We start from the raw sequence: 16,866 nt of genomic DNA on the forward strand, positions 1-16,866 counted from the left end.
CATGTTTCTTGCAAACCAGTGGCGAGACGCAAGCCGGGTAACAGTATCAGGTCCGGAAAAGCTCACACATTCAAGTACACTATTTGGAAACGGGATGGAACGATGGCACCAGTTTGCCGAGAAGCATTTATGGGAGCTCTCCTATTGAAGAAGGACAGAATTCAAGGGGTACTAAAGCGTCATTTTGAATCTGGGGGAATGCCTGTGGAGAGAAGAGGGGGAGACAGAAGAAGCTATGCCAGTAAACCAAAACGTGAGCCCATCTGTAAATTTATTCGTGCTAAAGAGCCGCACTACTGCCGTACCAAGTCAGCGGCACGTATGTACCTGCCATGTGAACTAAATATCAAAGAAATGTGGAGACAATAAAATACCACTGTTGAACCTGAATTGCAGGCAAAGCACGCCTTCTTCAGGAAGATCTTGAATCGTAACTATAATATTGGTTTCGGAAGTCCGAAGACTGATGATTGCTCAACTTGCTCACAACTAGACGAGGAACTAAAAAATTGCACATCAGAACATGCAAAAGTGAAGGATGTGTGCAGATTGGTTGAGAAACATGGGGCTAGATGGAGGGAGCTTGCAGATCTCCAGTTTTATGTTTCGCTGGAAACACGATTGGCTGAACGTCGTTGCAGTATGACAGAAGAGCAAGAGGAAGAAGAATACTGTGAACCAAGAGATGATTCCGTATCCTTGTTGTATTAGATTGCAATAATATGATTATGACTTTATTCTTCAGAGACAAAACCATTCCATCTCAATGAACATTTAAACATTTTATACTGTATTTCATGTTTTCAATTCGTTTTCCATCTCAGTGTGCTACATAGATGTTAGTAAGTGAAGTAAACAAAGTTTCTTTGAGCATTAGACAGTAAGGGTATGTTTGCAATATCCATGTTTACTTTCAAACCCCGCCATGTCCACCTGTGACTTTCAAAACCCCCTATGTTCTAGATAAATATTGCCCTAGTACAAAAATGTAGAGATGAAATTGCATACATTTTGTGTATTTTGTTCAATATGAGCTAATTAAAGCAAAAGTAAAGAAAATGTTAAAAAGGAGTGTAAAATGCAGTCATGGCAGTTTTTTGCCCTTCCTGAAAAATTTATTTTCTTGGAGATAGGGGTTTTTGAAACTACACGACTCATCTGATCCTGTAATAATTAAGAGGGGGGCCCACAGGGCAGCATTATTGGATTTTTTTTACATTTACTTTACGTCACACCGATGCAGATAGGTTTTATGGCGACGATGGGATAGGAAAGGCCTAGGGGTGGGAAAGAACTGGACGTGGGCTTAATTAAGGTATAGCCCCAGCATTTGCCTGGTGTGAAAATGGGAAACCACGGAAAACTATCTGCAGTGCTGCGGACAGTGGGATTCGAACCCACCATCTCCCGGATACAAGCTCACAGCTGTACGTTAACCACATGACCAAGTCGCCCAGTATAAATGTATAAATGATATAAGTAAAAAACTGGAATCGCAGATAAGGCTGTTTGCAGATGATGTTACACAGTATAGAGTAGTAAATAAGTAATAGGATTGTGACTACAAAAAAACCTTGACAGTGTTGTGAGATGGACAACAGATAATGGTATGGTGGTAAACGGGATGGAAAAATGGGCTGTGAGTATAAACCAAGAGGGGAAGTCCTCTCAGTTTTAATTATTGTGTTAATGGGGTGAAAGTGCCTCATTGGAGATCACTTCAAGTGAAAATGAAATGGCATATGGCTTTTAGTGCCGGGAGTGTCCGAGGACATGTTCGGCTCGCCAGGTGCAGGGCTTTCGATTTGACGCCGGTAGGCGACCTGCGCGTCATGATGGCGATGAAATTATGATGAAGACTTTACATACACCTAGCCCCCATGCCAGAGAAATTAACCAATGATGGTTAAAATTCCCGGCCCTGCTGGGAATCGAACCTGGGACCCCTGTGACCAAAGCCCAAAACACTAACCATTTAGCCATGGAGCCGGACATCACTGTAAGTACCTAGGTGCTAATATAAGGAATGATCTTCACTCAGGTAATCACATTAAAAAGGTTGTAACAAAAGGTTACAGGTCTCTTCACATAGTTACAAGGGTGTTTAAGGGTTGTTGTAAGGATGTAAAGGACTGTGTATATAAGTCACTGCTCAGACCCCAATTAGAGTATGGTTCCGGTGTATGGGACCCATACCAGGATTACTTGTAATGTAATATACCACTTAGACAAGCAGCTCATCTTCTTTCCCCCAAGTCTTCCCAGCCCAAACTTTGCAACTTTTTTGTAACGCTACTCTTTTGTCCGAAATCACCCAGAACAAATCAAGCTGCTATTCTTTGGAGTTTTTCCACTTCTTGAATCAAGTAATGCTGGTGAGGGTCCCATACACTGGAACCATACTCTAGTTGGGGTCTTACCAGAGACTTATATGCCCTCTCTTTTACATCTTTACTACAACCCCTAAACACCCTCATAACCATGTGCAGAGATCTGTACCCTTTATTTACAATCCCATTTATGTGATTACCCCAATGAAGATATTTCCTTATATTAACTCCTAGATATTTACAGTGATCCCCATAAGGAACTTTCACTCCATCAACGCAGTAATAAAAACTGAGAGGACTTTTCCTATTTGTGAAACTCACAACCTGACTTTTAACCCCGTTTATCTTCATGCTGTCCATTTCACAATATTATTGAGGTCATTTTGCAGTTGCTTACAATCTTGTAACTTATTTATTACTCTATACAGAATAACATCATCTGCAAAAAGCCTTATCTCTGATTCCACTTCATTACTCACATCATTTATATATATAAGAAAACATAAAGGTCCAATAATACTGCCTTGAGGAATTCCCCTCTTAATTATTACAGGGTCAGATAAAGCTTCGCCTACTCTAATTCTCTGAGATCTATTTTCAAAAAATATAGCAACCCATTCAGTCACTCTTTTGTCTAGTCCTATTGTACTCATTTTTACCAGTAGTCAACTATGATCCACCCTATCAAATTCTTTAGACAGATCAATCGCGATACAGTCCATTTGACCTCCTGAATCCGAGATATCCACTATATCTTGCTGGAATCCTACAAGTTGAGCTTCAGTGGAATAACCTCTCCTAAACATGAACTGCCTTCTATAATCAGAAAGGATGCCTTCCCAAAGCTTACATGCAATGCATGTCAAACTTACTGGCCTTTAATTTTCAGCTTTATGTCTATCACCCTTTCCTTTATACTCAAGGGCTACTCTAGCAACTCTCCATTTATTTGGTATGGCTCCTTCATGCAAACAAATAAAAATACTGTAAGTACTTCAGATATGGTACTATATCCCAACCCATTGTCTTTAGTATCCCCAAAAATCTTATCAATTCCACAGTTTTTTTATATATTGAAGAGCAATATAATATAAACAAAAGCTAAAGGCTTCCACCGATTCAATACTATTTATTGTAACCTTAAAAAAGTTACATACATTTGATGAAAATAGTTTCGGTCTTGCTACGGACCATAATCAGGTAAAATCAATAAAATTAAGATAAGACATCGCACACTTGCTTCATAAATTTTATCTATAATTCATGTCTTGCCTTAAATTTATTGATTTTGACTGATGATGGTCTCTAGCAAGACCGAAACTACTTTCATCAAATATATGTAACATTTTTAAGGTAACAATGTATTGAATAAGTGGAAACCGTTAGCTTTTGTTTTAGATTATAAGCAGTATGTTCCGAGATGTCAGTGGAGAGATGGTGTGAAATGATGACATTAATAGATGAATAAACTTGAGTGGAGCTTTTAAAATTAGGAAAGATCATAATATGAAGTTGGAGTTCAAGAGAACCAATTGGGACAAATATTCATTTATAGGATGAGGAATAGGGGACAGGAATAATTTATCAAGGGAAACTTCCTACTTCTTTGAAAACATTTTTTAAAAAGGCTAGGCAAACAATTGATAGGGAATCTGCCACCTGGGTGACAGTCCTAAATGCAGATCATTGATGACTGATGATTGACATATGTCAGCTATTTTAACTAATGTCTACTGAATCATCAAATTAGACAACTTTACATTCCATTCTCTACATATATACATACATACATACACAAGGACGCCCATGCCCGGGGGCAAGAAGGGGCCACACCCCCCAACCCCCCCAGCTCAAATGATTTAAAGTCAGTATTACATAGAAGTGCTAGGGGATACCGTGGGTGGTATTCTACCATGGAATACAGGTCGCCATTCATCTTCCAAAATATTGAAAATACTACATAGCCACAGGTCTAGGCCACCCCTTACAAACTATCCTATGGGTGCCCTTGTACATACATACCTACATACATACATACATACATACATACATACATACATATGGTACGCGCACTTTTTAGTGATAGATTTTTGTACTCAGTTGAGAAGTAAGAAGGGAGCACTGCCGGTTCCGGTAATACTGCCAACTGAATGGAAATGAAATCTGAATTGAATCGATAATATAATCGATCTATATAAATTTTCTAAACCTTTATTATCTTACGCCAACTACTGTGTCACACACACAATATATAATACTATATAACATTTCCCGATGCGAAACGTGTTCCTAGCATGAATTCTATAGTTGGGCTTTGCTGTGTAAACAACAACAGTACCAGTACTTAAAGTGTACGCCAGATGGCGCACAGCGATGATAAGCGATTCTTAGTTTGTGTTTCAAAGGTTGCCAATACGAATCTCGAAGATAACCGAAGTCGACCGATTCAGCACTAGGGTGTAAATCTATCGCTAAAAAGTGCGCAGATAATACATACATGCATTCATCTTCATCTGGAAGTTTCTACGAATTTACTACATGCCTCCAAAACCCTTTATTTGTAACTAACTCTGTGGCCTCATCAGTGGCAGCTGGTGCAGAAAATCAGTTGTGTGCTGTAACCCATCCCCACTCTAAAACATAAAAATATTTAGAAACATATAGAAACACTCACTCAGTGATGATAAATGAAACCTATACATAGCTCTTTTTTGCTGTAGAATTTGTCTACTTACATGCTGGAGACTTTCTTCTCAATGGAGAGCATTGCAAGGGCACTTAGTCTTTCTTGTGACATGATGTTCCGCAGTTCCTCTTCAGTGATGAGAAACACCTCTCAGGCTCCAAAGTATTCATGGATGTAATCCTCAGAAGCTTAGTTATTTGGCAGAATGTACCTTGCAGATTACTAGAAATTATGAACTGCAGAAGTGTGACTGCCCCACCAATATTCTTAAATTCTGACCTACAATACCAAACCAATAGTTCTGTTCTGAGCCTTTTCTTTTCCAAGATGCTGTAAGCTTGGACAGGCACACCAAATTCTTTATCCGGAATAATGTTCTGGAAAATTGTTCAAAGTTGGTGGACTCTAACAATTTTGCTGCTTCGAGGTGATCCAAGGTATGAAAGCGATCACAGGCCTCACGTGTTATTCTATCGCACACTTCCTTGGCATCATTACACCAAAATGATAGATTTCTGCACTTGTTTCCTAAAGCACACGTTTTTTTCAGAAGTACTGGCAATGTTTTCTACAGATTCCCTTAAGTTGCTTTTCACTTGAATGAAGTGTGACACAATAGATTTTATTTTTACAGAATCAGCTGTTCTTGACTGCAACTGGTTGTACATAATGACCAAATGTGGCATCATTTATGAAAATATGATAGCCAAATGATGAATTCCTCATCTTCTAAGCTGCGACAAAGCCTGTTTGCTTCAATGCAAGTTTTATAGGATGGGGTTTTCTCCAACATTAATAAACATTCCCTTATGGATTCACTTTGTTTGTACACCACATTTATGGTGTACAACCTGAAATTCCATCTAGTCACTGGTCCTGTTGGAATTCTTTGAGTTGCCACTGCTTCTAAAGCAGACATCCATTGCAGTGACCTTGAAAAGAAAATAGGGAATGCTGAAAGGTGAGCAAAGAACATCCTAGCCAACTGATTCTGCGAAGCAGTATGTTCCATTGTCAGATTCAGCTGGTGTGCATAGCAGTGGATGTAATGTGCATTGGGATAGCAGGCTTTAATTTTTGCTTGCACTCCACCTTTACCACCACTCATTACTGATGCCCCACTGTAAGTCTGCATAATAACTTCGTGTGGTGTACCTTTAATCATGTTGTTCATTTCACTTAAATACATGATGCAAGAGCATCTGCATCCTGACCTGATTTAAAGAAGCCCCAAAATCGTTTGTATGGAATACCATTTTTCTTGTATCGAAATACCAATACTAACAGCGTCTGCTATGAAGCATCGGTAGTTTCATCGGTCATTACACTAACAAAATCTGCTTGCTGTATTTCTTCTGCTATCACTTCTCTGCAGGTTTCTAACATGCAGTCCAACAGCTCATTCTGGATGGTTTTTTAGGTCCTTTACTGCACTGTCTATGCTAGCAATTAAATCTACCAGGCCCAAGAAAACACCAGGATTGTCAGAACTATCACTTTTGACATGTCCTCTTAAAGCTAATTCAAACATACTGAAAAACTTAATGCAGTCTATAATTCTTGAAAGCACATACCTGTTCTTTTCAAATTGTTGATTGTGCTTTTCTTTTTCTTTGTGATAAACACGGCTTAATAATGTTGCAACATTAACTATTCCTAAAGCTCTTAAGTTTAAAGATTTATTAATGTGTTTCTCATTGTCATTATGCTTCTTAATTAAAGCATTATATGCCCAAGGTATGTAGCACCCACTGTTCCCCAAGAATCACTATTACCAAAACACAAACACGAAAAATAGAAAAGGGCATTTCTAATCTTGCATCCGCACACCCAATTATTTTCATAAACTTTTCTATTAAATTTTCTAGTATATTCAGATTTGTTAAAAGTGGCTTTCGGAGCAGTAAGTAAGTATGGGGTATGTTTACCTAACTTCTTTATCTTAGCGTTTCCTTCCAGAGTTCTGATTGAAAATGCGGTTTTCAAGAGGCTCAACACTAAGTTTTCCACACTGAACTAACACACAAACAACCCCAATACATATACACATTCCTCATACAAAACTAATTAAACATACAATAACACATGCAATGACAAAACATTCACGAACTCAGAAGCAATTCTCAATGTTACCAAAAGCATTGAAATAAAACAAGCAATACCATAATGCAAAATTACATGTTATATTGCTATAGTGAAATTTATCAACCATATATTTTGTAATTAAAGAAAAATCTCAATATCATGTCCTTATTTTGACAACATAAAAATATATTTTTTATAGTTCATCGATTTAAAAATATGGCTATGGAATAGGCAAGTTGGAAGTATTAAAGGACCTAGTGGGAACAGCTGATGGCCTCCTCTACAGTATTTTGTTTTCCCCATTTGCTTTAAGTGAACCCCTCTTAAATACTACCACTGAGTTCAGAGGGTGCCACCTGCCATGTTCTCATTTCAGTCAAAAGGCAAGTGTGATCAGTGCTGCCTCTCTGTGGTCGAACAAAGAATCGTTTTGAAGTAATGTCTTGGGTGTTGTTCCCACAGCGCACCAAAAATGTTGGGCATGTATGCACAAAAGGCAGAGTTCCTGCTTTCTGGCAATAAACTTAGAAATTCTTGCTGAGCTGTGATCTGCACAGCAAGTACTGGACCTGGAGTGGTGCACATAACTAATTGGTTGTGAGGGGAGCTGAATGATTTCCTATTCTTTGGCTGATATCTATTTCAATGCACTGTACAGTATTCGATTGTAAATAATATTATTAAAGTTTTATTTTCAAATTCAGGCTGTGCTACAGCACTTCAGCACACAAGCTACGGCCAGTCCTGAGCCTCATTCAGTTTCATAAGAAACTGATTCTAATGATCGTCATCTTGGTCTCCCTTTACTTTTCTTACCCTCTATGACTAAGACCATTATTCCCAATCAATCAATCAATCAATCAATCAATCAATCAATCAATCAATCACTACTGATCTGCATTTAGGGCAGTCGCCCAGGTGGCAGATTCCCTATAAGTTGTTTTCCTGGCCTTTTCTTGAATTATTTCAAAGAAATTGGAATGTATTGAACATCTTCCTTGGTAAGTGATTGCAATCACTAACTCCCTTTCCTATAAACAAATATTTGCCTCAATTTGTCCTCTTGAATTCCAACTTTATCTTCATATCGTGATCTTTTATACTTTTAAAGACACCACTCAAACTTATTCGTCTACTAATGTCACTCCACGCTATCTCGTCACTGACAACTCAGAACATACCTCTTATTACAATTTACAAACTTCATCATATAGATCAGTATTGATATAGTTTAAATTAAGAACTAGTCTTAGGTTTAATGGTCCACCCAATCAATACACTTCACTTTACAAGTGAAAACTATTTAATATTAAAATATATTAAACATGATTTGGAACATGTTTTGTCTCATTTGAGACTTCTTCAGCCATAATGTCTCATAACAGATTACAATATTCGTTGTTGCTGTCTGATAAATTTTAAAATGGAAGAACCCATGTCCTTTATGAACTGTTTGAAAATACACTAAAGAAAATAAGTAATCTATATATATATAAAATAACTTGTCCTGACTGACTGACTGACTGACTGACTGACTGACTGACTGATTCATCATCGCCGAGCCAAAACTACTGGACATAAAGAAATGAAATTTTGGGGATATATTCATATTAAGATGTAGGTGCTTGCTAAGAGAGGGTTTTTGGATATTCCATCGCTAAGGGGGTGAAAATGGGGGTGAAATTTTAAAATGAATGTATCTATATCTCAAAACTTTAAAAGTTTACAGATGTAAAAATTGGTATTTAGAATCTTCTTTAAAAATAAGGAAACACGTATTTTTTTGTTTTCAGAAAATCCCAATAGGAGGGGTGAAAATGGTGAAAAACAGGTTGAATACCTTTAATCAGGATTCTGGTACTTATATCTCAGAAACTGAAGATATTACTGACCTGAAAATTGGTGTCTGGGATCTCCTTTAAAAATAAAGAAACACGTATTTTTTGTTTTTGGAAGATCCAATTAATGGGTGGGGGGTGAAAAGGGGGTGAATTTTAAAAATGAGTGTATCTATATCTCAAAACTTTTAAAGTGTATAGATGTAAAAATTGGTATTTAGAATCTCCTTTAAAAATAAAGAAATACGTATTTTTTTGTTTTCGGAAAATCCCAATAGCAGGGTGGAAAAGGGTGAAAAATTGGTGGAATGCCTTTAATGAGGCTACTTATATTTCAGAACCAGAAGATATTACAGACCTGAAAATTGGTATTTGAGATCTCCTTTAAAAATAAAGAAACACGTATTTTTTGTTTCTAGAAAATCCAATTAATTGGGGGGGGGGGGAAGCAAAAAGGGCATGAATTTTTTAAAATGAGTGTATCTATATCTCAAAACTTTTAAGATTATAGATGTAAAAATTGGTATTTAGAATCTCCTTTAAAAATAAACACGTATTTTTTTGTTTTCGGAAAATCCCAATAGCAAGGGTGGAGAAGGGTGAAAAAAGGGTTGAATGCCTTTAATGAGGCTACTTACATTTCAGAACCTGAAGATTGGTATTTGGGATCTACTTTAAAAACAAAGAAGCAGGTATTTTTTCATTTTTGGAAAATCCAAATAACGGGGGCAGAATTTTTAAAATGAGTGTGTCTACATCTTAAAACTTTAAAAGTTTGCAGATGTAAAAATTGATATTTAGAACCTCCTTTAACTATAAAGGAACAGGCATTTTTTTCTTTTCTGTAAATCTCAATAGGAGGGGTGTAAAAGTGTGAATAATGGGTTGAATGCCTTTAATGAGGATACATATATCTCAGAAACTGAAGATATTACAGAACTGAAAATTTGTATATGGGATCTCCTTTAAAAATAAAGAAAAACGTATTTTTTTTGTTTTTGGAAAAACCAATTAATGGTGGTTAAACAGGAGTGACAAATTGGGGTGAATTTTTGAAAGACTATATCTACAGAATATCTGAGAAATGTAAAATGTTACAGATGTTAAAAGTGGGTATTTGGAATCTCCTGTAAATGTAAAGAAACATAGGTGATTTGTTTTGGGAAACTCCACTTAAGGGGAACTAAAAAGTGGTGAAATTTAGAAATGAGAATTTCTACAGTATATCTCAAAAAACTCAACATGTTACAGAAGTGAAAAATTGTATTTTTTATCTCTATTAAAAATAAAGAAACATGCATTTTCAGTTTTCGGAAATACCACTTGGGTGGAGGGTAAAAGTGACTGAAAATGGTGTTAAATTATTTTAATTAGGCTACTGATATCTCAAAAATGAAGATGTTACAGACATGAAATTTGATATTTGGAATCTGCTTTTAAAGTAAAGAAACACGTATTCTCGAAAAATCCAATGAAGGGGGAGGGGGGTGAAATAATTGAACAATTAATTGGCTTAATTGTATGAGAATACATACATCTAATACACACTAAAGTTGTTACAGACGGGAAAATTGGTATTTGGATCTCCTTTAAAAACGAAGAAGAACGTGCTTTGGGGGTGAAACCATTTTGGGGGATGGGCGTGAAAAGGAGTTGAATTCTTTTCATGAGGACACAAATAAAAAACTGAAGAAGTTAGAGTCGTTATAATTGGTATTTAGAAGATCCTTTACTATTAATGAAACAAGTATTTTTTGCCAAAAATTCTTTGGGGGGGGGGGGGAGGAGGAGTGTGAAAGGAAGTGAAAGAAAGTGAATTATTTTTATGAGGATACTTATATCTCAAAACTGAAGGTATTAGACATGAACATTGGTGTTTGGAATCTCCCTTAAACATAAAGAAACACGCCTTTTAAATTTTTTTAGGGGGGGAGGGAGTAAATAAACTTAACGCCGTGGGGTGTAAAAGGAGGTGAGACTAATTGATTTTCCTGTTCATAATGTACATATAAGGAGCCTTCATTGCTCAGCGGCAGCGCGCCGGCCTCTCACTGCTGGGTTCCGTGGTTCAAATTCCGGTCACTCCATGTGATATTCGTGCTGGACAAAATGGAGGCGGGACAGGTTTTTTTCCATTTACTCCAATTTTCTCTGTCATTATTCATTCCAGCAACACTGTCCAATATTTCATTTCATTTCTCATTCATCGATCATTGCCCCAGAGGAGTGCTTCGGCAGCCGGCACAATTCCTATTGTCGCCGCTAGATGGGACTTTATTCATTCCATTCCTGACCCTGTTGAATGACTAGAAACAGGCTGTAGATTTTCGATGTACTTATTCTGATCATAAACCGATCATTTTTAATCTTTCCTGGGTTTGTTTTCAACAGCCATCTATTCCTTCGGAGAACGTTCTTAGATTACAGTAGATTCTCCTGGCATATAAATAAAAATTTAAACACATTTGGAATAAACTATAGGAATGAGATTGACCGTCAAATTGTTCACCTCCATAATGAGGTCAATAATGCACGGAAGTATGTCATTCGAATCGCCAGAAATCCAGCACACTTGCCTACGCGCGACAATGGTGCTGGTCACATTGTCAACACTGACAATGGCAGCAGATGTAATTTACCGCCAAGCAGCGGTCTTGCAACTTGCTGTGGGGTCCAGAACATCTAATAATAATAATAATAATAATAATAATAATAATAATAATAATAATAATAATAATAATAATAATAATAATAATAAAGTTCTGGACCGTCGTCAAATGTGCGGACCGTGCTGGAAAAGGGTCCTGGACGGGTAATGACTACGAAGGCAGTCCGGCGGTGGGTTCAGTACCGCCAAGGCACCCAAGAAGACACCACGCCGGATCTCCTGAAGGATTTGATCCATATTAAAAATGCTTATAGGAAAAGATGGCAAAGATTTAGGGACCCAAATGACCAGGTGGAATACCTGGACCTACCCCGGGAAGCACGAAATCGATTGCTGGAAAGAAAGATTGAATAATGGGAGGAAACTTGCCGTAATCTGTTAGAAAACGAGTCAGATCGCGAATTTTGGCGGATTCTTGCAGAAAACGAGTCGATCACGAATTTTGGCGAATTATATATCTAAAACAGTAAGCATACATTTATAAATTTCAGTATAATACCGTAGTGAAACACGGGTATCTTGCTAGTATTTACATAAAATTGTCCATCACTTCTTGTAAAATATTTTCTTCATTGTTAAAATTTGAAAGAATTTCTTGAAAATATGACATGCAGTGCTGGTAGCTGGTAGCTTCAGTGTACTGACTGAGGGAGATTTGAACACTGGCCTCGGAATAAGAAAATGGGACCATGTCCACATGAGAATACTTAAAAGCTTTAATTCTTATGAAAAATTCCTTTCATAAAATCAGCTATTTCTGGTAGAAGGAATGTAGTGCTTCTGAGAAAACCTGTCATATGGCAAAGATCTGTACTACATGACCACCATATTGATGGCTTAATTCTTATGAAAATTCCTTTCAAAAGATGGCAGCTAATATTGCTAACTATTATGCTATGAAGGTGGGCTGTTGGAAATAGAACTGAAGGATATGAGAAGGTGTTGGGTGAATGTGGAGAAGGTATGGAAGCTAACAGGAATGAGAAGCATTTACTGGACTACTGTCCTAGATAAATCTGAATAGAAAGTTCCAATCCCTCAAACTGACTTAACAACATCCGATAAAACACTTCCATTTTCTTTCAAGAGGCATCAATTTTTAATTCGCTTGGCAATTTGAATTGCGAATAATAAATCTCAGGGGATGTGAAGGTCTCTATTTACTTCAGCCAGTTTTCAGTCATGGTCAGTTAAATGTTGCAATGTCAAGAGAGCAGTAAGTTGCAGTAGTGCCAAAATGTAATTGTACAACGAATGCACCAAGCCCCGAGGATGGTTTTCCATTGTTTCCCATTTTCACACCAGGCAAATGCTGGGGCTGTACCTTAATTAAGGGCATGGTTACTTCATTCCAACTTCTAGCCATTTCCTATCCCACTGTCACCATAAGACCTATCTGTGTTGGGGTGACGTAACAAAAATTATTTTAAAAACCAGCAAGTCACTGTGCAGTTTGGGTCATGCAGCTATCAGCTTGCATTCAGGAGATAGTGGGTTTGAACTCCACTGTCCACAGCCTTGCAGAAGGCTTTCCATGGTTTACCATTTTCACACCTTAATTAAGCCCACAGTTGCTTCCTTCCCACTCCTACCCTTTCCTATCTGATCATCACCATAAGACACATCTGTGATCTGTGTCGGTGCGATCAAAAGCAGATTGTAAAAAAATATATATATATACAAGGAATGTCATATATAAGGAAATCCATCAATAAATATTTACTCCATTGACCATCATGTCTTGATGGGTTTCAGCTAGTTCCCTTATCATTTCCTTGCTTTTAGGAAATGTTATAAGTTCACATGTAAAAAGCTGTTCTGGCCAGTATACTTACAGGTCAAAGTGGAACAGTGATTATGACTATCCATACAGGTACTTGTTACAAAAATCAAAACCAATCACAATTCATGAGCATAATGACCATTGACTTCACAACAGCACTGAACACAGATATGACCAAATAACTGAAACAAATGTCATAAAACTCTGTGTTAGTGAACAGCAACATAAAGCACATGTTAACTTACAGGTTCACTATATCTGAGAGTCCTTGCAGTGACATCACGGCGAAGCGAAGCTCGGATGGTGCCACCAGCTATGCATCCATGAACAGCCTACCTATTGTTTATTCTAGTTACCCTGATTATCACTATCACCACCATCAAATAACATATTGTGATTCTATGCAACACTTGAAGGATTTAGAGCATTTTTCATGTTTAGTTTTTTTTAGTCAGTAAGAAAATCAAGAATGTTGCCATAAAACCACACCTGTAGTGGTAAAAATCGTATGTGTATGTAGAGTATTCAGCCCGAAGGCTGGTTTGTTCCTCCACAGCTCTGCCAACAGTTGTCATAGATAGCTTAAGTATCACTGAAGAGGCATACTAGGGAAATGAGAACTGAAGTAGTTTACCGTTGCTTTCCTCACTGAGCCAGAAGTTGCTATTACATATCAGTCTGCCAAGCCCACTGAAATGCGTGCACCAACTGACCCTATAAGCAATATTTTCATGTCATTCATAGCAGCGTCTGGTTGCACAAGGAATGGTACTATACGAACATCGCAAATACCTCAGTCACTTTTATGTTGTCGAAGCCAAGGATGTGACTTGGACAGGTCAATGAGAGTAACAAATTTATCTTAGCCCATACCAGAAGACACAGAGCACTGCAAACACTACATCTCATGAGCAAAGGCAGAAAAATCACATTCAGAAATCAAATCTTGAATATAGTCAAAATTAATGGTAGTAACTGTTAGCACACTTCTTCTGAAGTTATAAAACAATGAAAAGCTAATTCATTATGCAGTTTCCCTGAGTTATGATCAATAAAGTCTAACAAGTGGTAGGGAGATGATTGGCCATATTGAATAGGTTGTACATACACAAATATATTCAGCTAAAAACTGAAGTGTCCACTGCCTGTTGATATACAGTGACGTTCTACGCACGGATTGGATAGGGTCATTAAACAGCAGTGGCGTATGCTGGTATCAAGACGTGGGCTACCACTAGACTTAGGTTACCCCTTTCGGTAGTTGAGCTGCAGCCAATAGCCAACGGAGAAGCCTGATGTGTTGTCAAGGCTGCTTTGCAAGCTACTGCCCTGACCTCTGCTACTGCCAATACTCAATAACTGATCAGTGGAGATGGTAGCCTAAGGTTTAGCAAATTAAAGTCCAGTTTTGTGGCTAAATGGATAGAATGCTTGCCTTTGTTCTGATAGGCCCGTTTCAATTTTTAGAATCAACCCCTGGACACTTAATTCCCCTGGCTTGGGGACTGGGTGTTTATGAAGTCTTCACCATTCATTTTATCCACATTAGGTCACCCCCAAGCCTATACAGATGCCATGCATTATTATTATTATTATTATTATTATTATTATTATTATTATTATTATTACTTCCTTCAGGCTAGCAACCCGTCGGAAGGACATTTGATTGCTTTCAAGTCTTGCAAAAAGTAAAATGCAAGACCGTCAACGGGTCACATGGCCCAATACTTGGAAGGAAGATGATGATGATGATGATTATTATCAGTGGTGGTGTCCGACCTATGCTAACGGATTTGATTGCAACCAACAAAAGGGAACACTAAACCTGAAAGATTGCATTTCATTTTAGCAGATCTACCTATGAAAAGAAAAGTATGTTACTCCTTTAACAGCAGCCCTACAGTGTCTTCCAACTAGGATGTAGAAGTAAATGGGAGTGAAATACCAACGCTCTCTTATCTATATAATTAAGTCAGAAGTATGAGGATGAGTAACGCATAGTTGATAGTTAGCAATGGCGATCTGACGGACCGAAGCCTAGCAGAGCTATCACCCCAGTCCTAGCACCTATCGGACATACGTCAGCAAGGCGCGCGAGGTGGGTCAAGGGGAGAGGGATGAGAGTCTGGGCTGCAATATCAGTCTCCGATGCCTTGCTCTCAGAAATACTTGCGACGTTTTTTCTCACTGCTTTCAAGTTTTGTAAATGGAACAATGTGTCAGATGCTTACATTATAATGTGCTTTAGACTTCCATCATTCTCAATTGGTAGCCCTCAGTATGCGCCACTGTTAAACAGTCTTCACAAGCAGCTAAAATTGACTATCAATGACCTCAGATTGAGTATGGATATATCAGTCGCTATGTGTTTGTAAATGTGTTTGAAATGTAGATAACCTGTATATAGAACGTAAATAAGCAAAGAATATAATAGCATCCAGCTAAAAGTGATATTTCATGCTGCTGGAGTGTGATGGCTAAAATACCTTGATTCTGCATCATCTAATACTGTAGAAAGAAAAATTTGATTGTTTAGTATTGTACATTATAAATCAATCTTTCCAGAAGTGTCATCTATGAATATGCACAAAAAACATAATACCGGTACTACTAATATATTTAATTTTCAGGAAAAGAATTAAGCTATACTCACCGTGAAAATTTGTTAGATTTCTTTTGTACCTGAAGCAAGTAACTCAGAATTTTCGAAAATGGCTTAGTTGTTTTCCACCATCCACTACAAGATTATTGTTTACCTAATGAAGTTTTATCCTGCAAATAAAATTTAAACCACAATGTTACGTTTAGACTAAATGTGATGTGATTTGAAGCAACTATCACAAAGACCTATCTACAGGTGAAGAGCTTTTCAGCTTGATTCTCTTTCATATACCTGCTGAGTCATTACTTCCACAAGTCTCAGATTCCTTTTTAAACAAAAGGTCTAACTAAAATAAATTAATGACTGAAAATTAGATTCAACTATTGTTCTTAAAATATTACCTTGCTAACACATCAGTAATGTAAAATGTATTGATCTCTACTGATTATCTGTATTGAACAGATTTAATTTAATGTAACTGGACATCATCATTTCACTTACCTGTGCATGTCTTCAGTAGCTGCTGCTACAAAGTGACTGAGGGCTGGACATGTGCTTCCAAAATCAGATTCATCAACTTAATGAATAATCATATGAATTGACCTCAAATAAAAGTCACTTCCTGGAGGGGACAAGCCATAATGCAAATGTTTATTGTGTACAGTTCCCAAAGTCATCTCTCTATTAGCATTTGAAATGAAGCCTGTAGGCCTACAGTTCTACAATGTCAGTTCTGTCCTATCATGTTGGCAATAAGAAAATACTGTTCAAGGTTCTTTCAGTATATGGTCCTAAAACCATTTTTAATGATACATGATATTTTTTATGATCTATTTTAGAGACGAAGCATAACAACCGTTCACATCCTCAGACC

At 37.4% G+C, this 16,866-nt stretch overlaps 1 protein-coding gene across 1 annotated transcript in view; it reads right to left on the reverse strand.

Moving 5' to 3' along the window:
* LOC136858466 (acyl-CoA Delta-9 desaturase) overlaps positions 1–16,616 on the reverse strand; it is an 83,189-nt gene extending 66,573 nt beyond the window's left edge. The window contains exons 1-2 of the mRNA XM_067138023.2: positions 16,494–16,616; positions 16,044–16,162 (exon numbers count right to left, since the gene is read on the reverse strand). The gene's annotated coding sequence lies outside the window, so the exon portion shown is untranslated. The remainder of the gene's footprint in view (positions 1–16,043; positions 16,163–16,493) is intronic.
* Between the last annotated feature and the right edge of the window lie 250 nt (positions 16,617–16,866).

This window comes from Anabrus simplex, chromosome 1 (assembly GCF_040414725.1).
Source record: "Anabrus simplex isolate iqAnaSimp1 chromosome 1, ASM4041472v1, whole genome shotgun sequence".
Classification (NCBI taxonomy): domain Eukaryota; kingdom Metazoa; phylum Arthropoda; class Insecta; order Orthoptera; family Tettigoniidae; genus Anabrus; species Anabrus simplex.